Source organism: Lygodium microphyllum, chromosome 17 (assembly GCF_053477565.2).
Source record: "Lygodium microphyllum isolate KBCC chromosome 17, Lygodium_microphyllum_v1.1.10, whole genome shotgun sequence".
Lineage (NCBI taxonomy): Eukaryota > Viridiplantae > Streptophyta > Polypodiopsida > Schizaeales > Lygodiaceae > Lygodium > Lygodium microphyllum.
This window is the reverse complement of record NC_141151.1, coordinates 116,492,421-116,502,163: the sequence shown is the minus strand read 5'-3', so window position 1 is coordinate 116,502,163 and position 9,743 is coordinate 116,492,421. Positions and strand designations below refer to the sequence as shown.

The 9,743-nt window shown below is 42.8% G+C and overlaps 1 pseudogene; it reads left to right on the top strand.

The window, feature by feature from the left end:
- Window positions 1–7,627: 7,627 nt before the first annotated feature.
- Window positions 7,628–9,505, top strand: LOC148022278 (uncharacterized; annotated as a pseudogene).
- The last annotated feature ends 238 nt before the right edge of the window (window positions 9,506–9,743 follow it).

Sequence of the window (9,743 nt, the reverse complement as noted above, 5' to 3'; positions counted from 1 at the left end):
GCCCAATAAGCTTGTGACTCATGGTGTTGACCAAATCGTATACTATTATATAGTTGCACAATGGTTTGTGACGGAAGTTACTGCAAGATCTATGTTGAATGCATGTCTTCCTACATGTCACTTCCCTCTACATCTTCTTGCATAGGTTCCAAGGACAACTTCAACAAGAACCCTATCAATAAGACACAAATGGATGCATAGACCAAGGCTGCCTCCACAATCAGGGTCACTGCGATTGTTCGACTTCTTGATGAATAAGAGTTGTACATTATTCAGAATCCAAGAACAACTCATTATCTTCATGTCAACCACATTACATTAATTGAAGCAACTTTGAAGAAAGATATTGAATAAAAACATCCATACTACTATGGATAAAGATGAAGTCTCAAATTACAAGAATTCAAGCAACCCCACATTAGATGAACTCAATCGTGCAACTTTGCACTAAAATGTTGCACAAGAAAGAGAGAGCATAAAGTATTTTTCCAAGACCATTGGACACAAGCCTTCAAATGTGAATATGGTCAAATAACCCTAAATGAGAAATGTGTATATAAGTTTTTCATTGTTCTTTCACTTCATCCTAGAAGCGGACCAATGCAGAGCCTAAAGTCTCTGACATTGCCAATTTCTTTCCATTTGCCTCCCTTTGTGCAGTAGCAACATCCCCTCGAGCATCCATAGCCTCTCTCCTTTCAATAGCATATTGAAGGTGGATTAAATCTCCACGTCCTATTTCAGTTTTTTGTGTAATAAATCTTTCTAGTAGAGTATCACGTTTATCACATGCAACCAACCTCTAGCAGCTGTGAAGACTAAAGAGTTTCCTTGTAGCATATTTGATCCACTTTGTGCCATTGCCTCATCTAATATTGGGATTTGTCTTGTTGTAGATGTGTGGCTATGCACATGTACATGAACTCGATCATGCATGTACTCATCAACTATGTTGTACCATTTGCAAGACCATTGAAAATCATTGCTCAAAACATAATTATATAGTCTATCAGCTCTTACAACAAGCCTCACTGTCATTGTCAAAGTTAGGAAATGTGAAGACCAACCTATTTGCAATCTTTGACCACAAGTTTGTGCCTTGTTTCTACAACTTGTTGAATTCATCATTCAGAGCTCCATGCTCATGGCAAAGGCTAACAACCCAAAAACCCTTCCATTGTTGTTCTAGCCTCCAAAGTCTCTTGCTCTATCTCTTTGTCTTGTGATTTCTCCTTGTCCTTGGACCTTTTTTGGCTACTTTGAGTGCTTGTGGATTGCTAGCATCCAGTAATTTTTTGCCTCTCTTGGATCCTTTCTTGGATGTAGGTGACCGAGTATCAGCCAACTCAGTGCAATTAGAACTAGAGTCTTACTTTGTCTAGGAGGATTCCAATTGCAAGTTAACTGGCATGTGAATAGTTGGGGATTGGACAGGGAGTGTCCTTGTGGGAGCAAGGGTAGCTTGAACTCCATAAAACATGTGTGTTGCTGCACAATAAACACGATTGAAATGTCAAGACTAAATAGGGGGGAATGACTAAAAAAAGTGAGGAGAATTGCAAGCACGGGACTTGTGACATCTCAAGATCAATTGACTCCTCTTTAGCATGAGATTCAGTTAGTAAGTGTTTCATGGTCATAGTGCCTCCTCCTACCTATGCAAAGGACAAATTTGTCAAATCAATTCAACTAAAGAGGAAGAACACATAAGTAGCACAAGCAGCATTCAATCTTATTTGGACTACTCTTATTTTTGAATGTTTGATTACTATGATTTGAAATGCTCAAGTTTTCCTAACTGACATGGGGACTGTTATTTGACAAACATTTGGCATCCAACAGCTTTATCTATATCCATTGGGGGTCAGAATTGTAAGTCTGTTATCCTAGACTACTAGGCTAATGATGCTACAAAGACATTTTTGGATGCAATGGGTGGTAGCAAGAATAAACTCTCTTCATGTGCTTTAGCATTACACTGCTCTGCTTTGGTGCAAATGTCAAATATGGAATTACATATGCAACTGGGTGATGGTTGTAAAAAATATTCTCTTGATGCAGCCATTAATACTCATGAGAAAATAGAAACTCACATGCAACAAGATTGTAAACAATCAGGGAATAAAAAAACAATACGGTCAATTTCTAATAGTTGCATATTGTCAAAAGACACTACTACATGCATTAATTAACTATCACTAATTTCAAAAATATGATTATGACTATGCATATGATTCAAACTGTGCACAAAAGAATGATTGTGTATGATTGTCCATATATTTTAGACAACTAGATTATATAAATTCTATTTATACAGTCATAATTGTATTAAGTCTTGTTTTTTTAAAACATCGCTCACGATGAGATAGCACTTATGGTTTTAGACAAGATAATAATCATCCACATGCACATACAAGGAAGACCATTGCAATAGTTGTAACCTCCATCCACAAGCAACACATATCACCAAAAGACACTATTGCATGCATCGATTAACTATTACTAATTTTGAAACGATGATTATGATTGCATATGATTCAGATTGTGTAGAGAAGAATGATTATGCATATGATTTAGACAATGCACAAAGTAATGACACACACTTGGTTCTAGGAGAGGTTCAAGACGAAGGAAGAAATGAATATCTAGCATATGGAAAGTCACTACAAAGATGCATGAATTTACTCTGCTTTGCGTGGCATGCATCCATTAGTAGCTACAACTGATTTTGAAAGGACAATTATGACTACATATAATTCACAAACAAAAGATTGTGCATGACTCTACATATGATTCAGAGTGTGCATAGCCTCAACATATTCTGTGAAAAACCTTGGGAAATTACCACTATGGCCGTCTTATTAATGACAACTTGTTTCAAATCATGATGTATAAAAGACACCATACTTTATCCAACTAGTCCAAATGTTTGAGATTCATGGAGACATCAACCCTTTTTGTGTGGTGCATCAATGATGAACAAGGATCTTTTTAGTTACCACTATGGTAGCTTTATTGATGACAACAATTCTTGTTCCAAATCATGACATACAAAAGATACCATACTTCATCCAACTAGTTTGGATATTTCAGATTTATTTGGGGTAATGATGCATGTGCATAGCCGCCTGTGTATTAGTTATACTGGCTGTATACACATACCTGCACACATGTACATTGTAGGTGGCGAGTACCCATCAGTGTCACTTCATTCTTTATTCTTTCAATGACATTTGAATAAAGAGAAGCCCAGTTACTCATTGTGACTATTTAATTTTCCACATCCTCTCTCTTCTTTTTTTTTCGTAAAAGGTAATTGTATTAATTACAAAAAAAGAGTACAAGTTTTCATGATTACAAGATACACGAGGGCTCTAAGCCAACGTGTAAGATCCCAGTACTAAGCTACACAAAAGTTATACAAGTGATGGCAAAGACCCAGCGGAAATTGCCATATGCCAAGTAAGCAAGTCCTCCCGAGGGAGCAAGTCCGAGTGCCGAATGAGATCTAACTGCCAATGCAAGAGACCTTTAAGCCGGGCAATGTGTTTCGGTACATTAGAGGCGGAATAAAAAAGAAAGGCATTCCGAGTGGTCCAATTGTGCCAACATCCCCAGAATCTGAAGAAGTGAAACAAGATCTCTCTCTCTCTCTCTCTCTCTCTCTCTCTCTCTCTCTCTCTCTCTCTCTCTCTCTCTCTCTCTCTCTCTCTCTCTCTCTCAATGTAAGCATCTCTTTCTCTCTAGCATGACGACGGGATGCTGGCGTGACCTCTTTGGCGTGGCGACAGGATACTGGCGTGACGGAGGGAGTCTACGTCGTATCTCTCTCTCTCTCTCTCTGGCGTGACGAGATGCTGGCGTGAGCGACGGGATGCTGGCGTGAAGAGACATGTCTAGCGTGACGGACGTATCTAGCGTGATGGACGTACCTGGAGTGATGCTGGCGTGACGAGACGTACCTAGTGTGATGGACGTGTCTAGCGTGAGCGACGGGATGCTGGCGTGACGGACGTGTTTGGCGCGAGTGATAAGAGCTGACATGACTGTCATGTCTCCGTCCTACAAGAGGCGGCAGTCTAGTGGGAGCAACGGTAGTGACAATAGTCTAGCGGGATTGTCGTGAGTGTTGACCCGAAGGAGTTGCTCTGCAAGGTCACGTCTCTGCATAGGGAGACAACCATTGTCCTGCAGGGACACGAATGTACTTAGAATGACATGAATGCTGGCCTGTCTATTGTGTCCTGGGTGAATGTACTGTGGCAGCAGTGACGAATGCAGACACTCTCAGATTGCACTTACTCTCTCAGACTGACATAAATGCAGGCACTGTGAATGTACTGTGGCAGCAGTGACGAATGCAGACACTCTCTCAGATTGCAGACACTCTCTCAAACTGACATGAATGCAAATTGACATGAATGCAGACATTGTGAATGTACCGTGGCAGCAGTGACATATGCATACACTCTCCCAGATTGCAGACACTCTCTCAGACTCACATGAATGCAGACGTTGTGAATGCACTGAGATTGCAGATGTACTCAGATTGATGTGAACCTTGCATGTTGTGTGGACTGGAAACGTGCGTGATCTCAAACTTACGCACATTAACATTTCATGCTACAGTCATATCTTATGATGCAATCACATTGACAGTCTATGATATACTGTCTCTAGTTCATGCTAGAGTGATAGTTTATGTCATTGGTTTACTACTCTACTCAGACTGTAAACAGTTTTATGCTATAGCGCATACTATAATTACGATGGAAGAAACTGACAATGAAGGAATCACAAAACCAACCATGGAGACAATGTTTCATACACCGCCAAAGAACACGAGATACAAAACCTATGGGCGTAAAACCCGAGATTGGAATGTCTCTCCAGGGTCGAGTAGATATGGGAAGACGTCCCGCAAAATTAATGAAACACTATATGAGGAGATGTTGACCATACTCCGTGCTGAAATACGTACCATGAGGAAGGAAATGGAAAATGACATACAAGAGCAGGTTCGAGCTGAAATGATGGAAGAACTAAAAAAGGAGATGCAACAAACATTGGATGCACGTTTGGCAGAGAAAGACTCATTGATCTCTAATCTACAAGAAGAACTAGAGGAATGCAAAAAGAAACTGGACGCACAAAAGGAACCACAAACCACACTGGAACTACAAAAAGAAATGGATGTTTTAAAAAAGGACATGCACACCTATGCAAGTGTGGTGGAAGGCACCCAAAAGAAAATGGAGAATGTTGAGAATACCGTCAAAGAAAATGCAGAATGGATAGATGTGGCAAAAAAGAACAAAGGAATGCATGGCAACAAAGTGGAAGTCATGAATGCCACCTTGGAAGAAGAGGCAAAAAGACGGGTACGCGCACTCCACGTAAGAGTGGTTGGACTAGACGAGAAAAGCTCCCCAATTGAAGATGCTACAGCTCTTGCCACCAAAATTGGAGCTACAAATGTACCCATCATTGGGGCTTGGCGAGTCGGGAAGGCTGACACAAAAACAAAAGTCCTCATCTTGAAGTTTGGAGACCTGGAAAAGAAGAGAGCCTTCCTCTCTAAGAGGATCGCTCTCAAAGGAGAAAAGATCTACCTAGATAAAGACCTCACCCCAGCCGAGTTAGCCCACAAGAGGGAAAATATGCCACGTGTTCTAGAGGCACGAAAAGCAGGTAAATGGGCTATATACAGAGATGGAAGAGTCATCATCACAGAGAAAAGGACAGCATGACGGTGCGCGGCCTATGAGACCCTGAAGTTCACACTGTGGAATTGCAATGGCTCCCTTAAGACAGATGTAGGTTATTTTGAGGATACTTTCAAAGGCATAGACATTGCTATGTATACTGAGGCACATCAATGTAAATACAGCCGTTTACCTTATGTATATGGATATAGATGGGAAAGTGTATATCGCCCTCAGCCTAGACGGCCTGGAGGGACGAGGGGATCAGGAGGTGTGGCAATTCTATTTAGAGGAGAGCTCCGAGATACAGTCCAAGTGGTACATAGAGATGTAGAGGCAAGACACATGTGGATCAGGTTACGTACAAGCAAAACTCGAGACATGTATATTGCCATATGCTATTTTCCCCCTGCATACTCTAAGTTTGCCCCTAAAGAGGCATCCCCGTATACACCACTATATGAGGACATAATGGGATACATGAGAATTGGGGATGTTCTACTAGCAGGAGACTTTAATGCACGCACAGGAAACAACCAATCTGCTTTCTTTGACACTAGTGATGAGATGTTCAGAGATATTGCATTAGATGAAGTGGGATTAGTTAGATCAGCCCAAGATAGAGAGATAACAGAATATGGAACACACCTACTGGCACTAGGAAGTGCACATGGTTTGGCCATCCTTAACGGGCATCCACAGTGGCCAAGATCTCATGGCTTCACATGTTGGAATAACAAGAAAGGGTCAAGCACATTGGACTATTTGATTGGATCACCCAACTTGCTACCTGACATAAAAAGTTTTGAAATCTCAGACAGACCAATTGGATTAGTAGCAGACCATGCTATTCTAGCTTTCACAATGCAATATAGGCATATACATGAAGCACAGTCACACATACCAAAATTACCACGCTATGATTTTGTGGAAGCGACCTCACACATATACAGCATTACTATGCGAGATGCATTGAGGAAGCTAGACACACAGGCCTCTCTGGATGAGTTTACAGGATAGTTGGCCGAGATAATACACGCTTCAGCAGCATACGCTTTCCCACACACTACACCATCAAATAAACCTCCACGAGGTAATGCTCCACAGAATGGCTGGTATGATGATGAGTGCAGAGAGACACGAGCACATTTTCAGTGAGAGCTGGCACTTGGCATATGCACACATAAGCATGCTCGAACACTCTTCAGACGGTTGGTATGCAAAAAGAAGCAGGAATACCTGAGTAGACTAGAAACAGAAATGTATTCCATGTTCTTGGGGCAGGACAGCAAGAGAGCATGGAAAAAGATGCATGAGAGCCAGCCACCCCTACAAATTACTAGACCGATGATTGGCATGGATATGCTTGCACACTCTATGATATCCCTGGCCAAGAGCCTATGCCACTCCCCTCAACCTCAAGACCAGCAAATTGCAGATTTTTCACAGAAAAAAAAGTGAGGAATGCCATATGGAAACTGAAAAATGGAAGAGCCCAAGACCATGAGGGTTTAGTGGCTGAACACTTCATGCATGCCTGTGATATTCTCGCACCAACGCTGGCTCACATCTTTAATAGGGCAATTTGTGAGAGATTTCCAACCTGTTCGTCAGACCATATTATTGTGCCGCTCTTTAAGAGTGGAGATCCCGCACTACCTAATAACTACCGAACTATCATGATTGGACACATGTTGGCCAACATATATGGCTCTATCGTGGAACAAGCGTTGAGTGAATGGGCCGAGATGCATGGCCTGAGGTCAAAAGGCCAAGCTGGCTTCAGGAGGGGATATACAACTCTAGACCATATCTTTACGTTGAGGACAATCATTGAAGAAGGCAAGGCATTCAAGAAAAAGATCTATTGCTGTTTTGTGGACTTTCGCAAGGCCTTTGACACAGTGCCACGTGCTAGACTCATGAAAAGAATGCAAAACATTAATGTGCCCGTAGAGATACAGTGGAGTATCTATGCTCCGTATGAGACAGTGACAGGCAGAGTACGAACACCTGAGGGCATCTCAGATACAGTCAATAGCACCATTGGGGTGAAACAAGCCTGTCCACTTTCACTGACACTTTTTGGGCTGTATATAGATGAAATTTCAGAATATGTGGATAGGACGGGTGGGGCCGGAGCCAGCCTAGTTGGAGTGCTGATACCATTACTGCTTTATGTCGATGATATTGTACTTATATCTGACTCACCTGAGGGACTAAATAGACACTTGGATGCATTATCAGCTTTTTGTAGAGATAGAGATCTTAAGGTGAACCTTGGGAAAACTAAAGTTATGGTATTTAACACTTCAGCTGCTTGGGTGACAAGAGCTGAGCACCAGTTTACTTTTGACGGAGAGCCAGTGGAGATGGTTAGGCAGTATGCTTATTTGGGGGTCACATTGAAGGGACCACAGTTCTCTTGGAGAGAGACATCAGAGGCTCGTTTGGCAAAAGCATATGCAGCCTTAGGTGCATTGGAGAGGCAATGTGCTCACATACAATTTCATGAGCCGCGCACCAAACTGTGGCTTTTTGACACCTTGGTTACACCCACACTCCTATATGGGGCAGCTATTTGGGGTCCGAGTCTATTTCACACGAGGAGACAGCCTTTGGGAGACCAGGATTGACCAAAGAAGAAATACTATGATGGATGGGAGCATATGGAAAGACCACTGGTCATGATGATCTCACGCATGATACAAGCGAAGAGCTCGACCCCACATGAGATTATCAGAGCTGAGTTGGGGGCATCACCCATGGCGGCTGAGGCCTTGGTTCAGGCAGTGACTTTGATACATAGACTATGGGAGCTCCCCCAAGATAGATACCCACGGCTAGCCCTGGCCTCTTCTAGACAACTAATAGCAGACGGTGACATACACTGTTAGTATGCTCAAATGAGTACATGGATGCGTCTACATGGTCTGCAGATTGACAAACTACCCTCCTTTGACTATAGCCTCGATTGCCCTACACTTGACCTAAGCCGATCAGAGCTAAACCATGTGATCAGAGTAGACATACTGAAGTTAGATACGGAGAAGACCTGGATCCGACCCCCCTCGCCCCATGGCACGAGGATGGCACACTACCAGACCCACTTCCTCCAGGTATCTGAGGATGGTTTCATCACCCGACCCAATTACATGGACACACAGCTGCCTCATGGACTACGCACAGTTATTGGTCAGATCCGCACCTCATCCCACCACCTGAGGATTGAGACAGGCAGATGGGAGGGTATACAGACAGAAGAACGCATATGCCCACTATGCGATAGAGAGCCAGAGACAGAGGAACACTACATCTGCCGATGCACTGTATATTATGACATACGAGGTAGATACCACTGTCTGTTTCGAGAGGGTTTTGGACCCCTGAGATGGATCATGCAGTTTGAGGATCAGAGATGCTTGGGATTTTTTCTCTTGGAGCTCCAGAGGCGCAGAGCAACAATTCTACGGAGTAGGAGGCCCCCACAGCTCGGCTCACATAGACAGAGAGCAGTCACTGACTTTTTCACTGATACACGACAGAGTATGGCAGATACCACTACTACTGCCACACAGCCTACAAGAGTACATCATCATTGGACCTCATCTTCTGTAGGTGTCCCTTTGGATAGAGCAGTGGCACTTAGCTGGTCTAGGCACCCACGTCCACCTAGACGAAGGTCTAGACATCCACACCATAGACAAATTAAAGCCATCATTGAGCGCCACAGGAGACAGATGCCGAGACGCCTCAGCCATGCAGAGATACACCTCCCTAGAGAACAAACATATCATTGATGGAGAGTTTTCCTTTCTCTACTCTCACTTTCAGATCACTAACATGTTTCCCTTTTATAGGACACTATTTCATTTCCTTTTCAGTCTTATAGGCATGTTTTTCATCTTTTTTCTCGTTCCAGATGAGAAGCACACCATCATTGTATGTACTGCTTTGGTCTCATAGGCCACATTGGCCTTTTAGAGACATTAATATACTCTCTCTCTCTCTCTCTCTCTCTCTCTCTCTCTCTCTCTC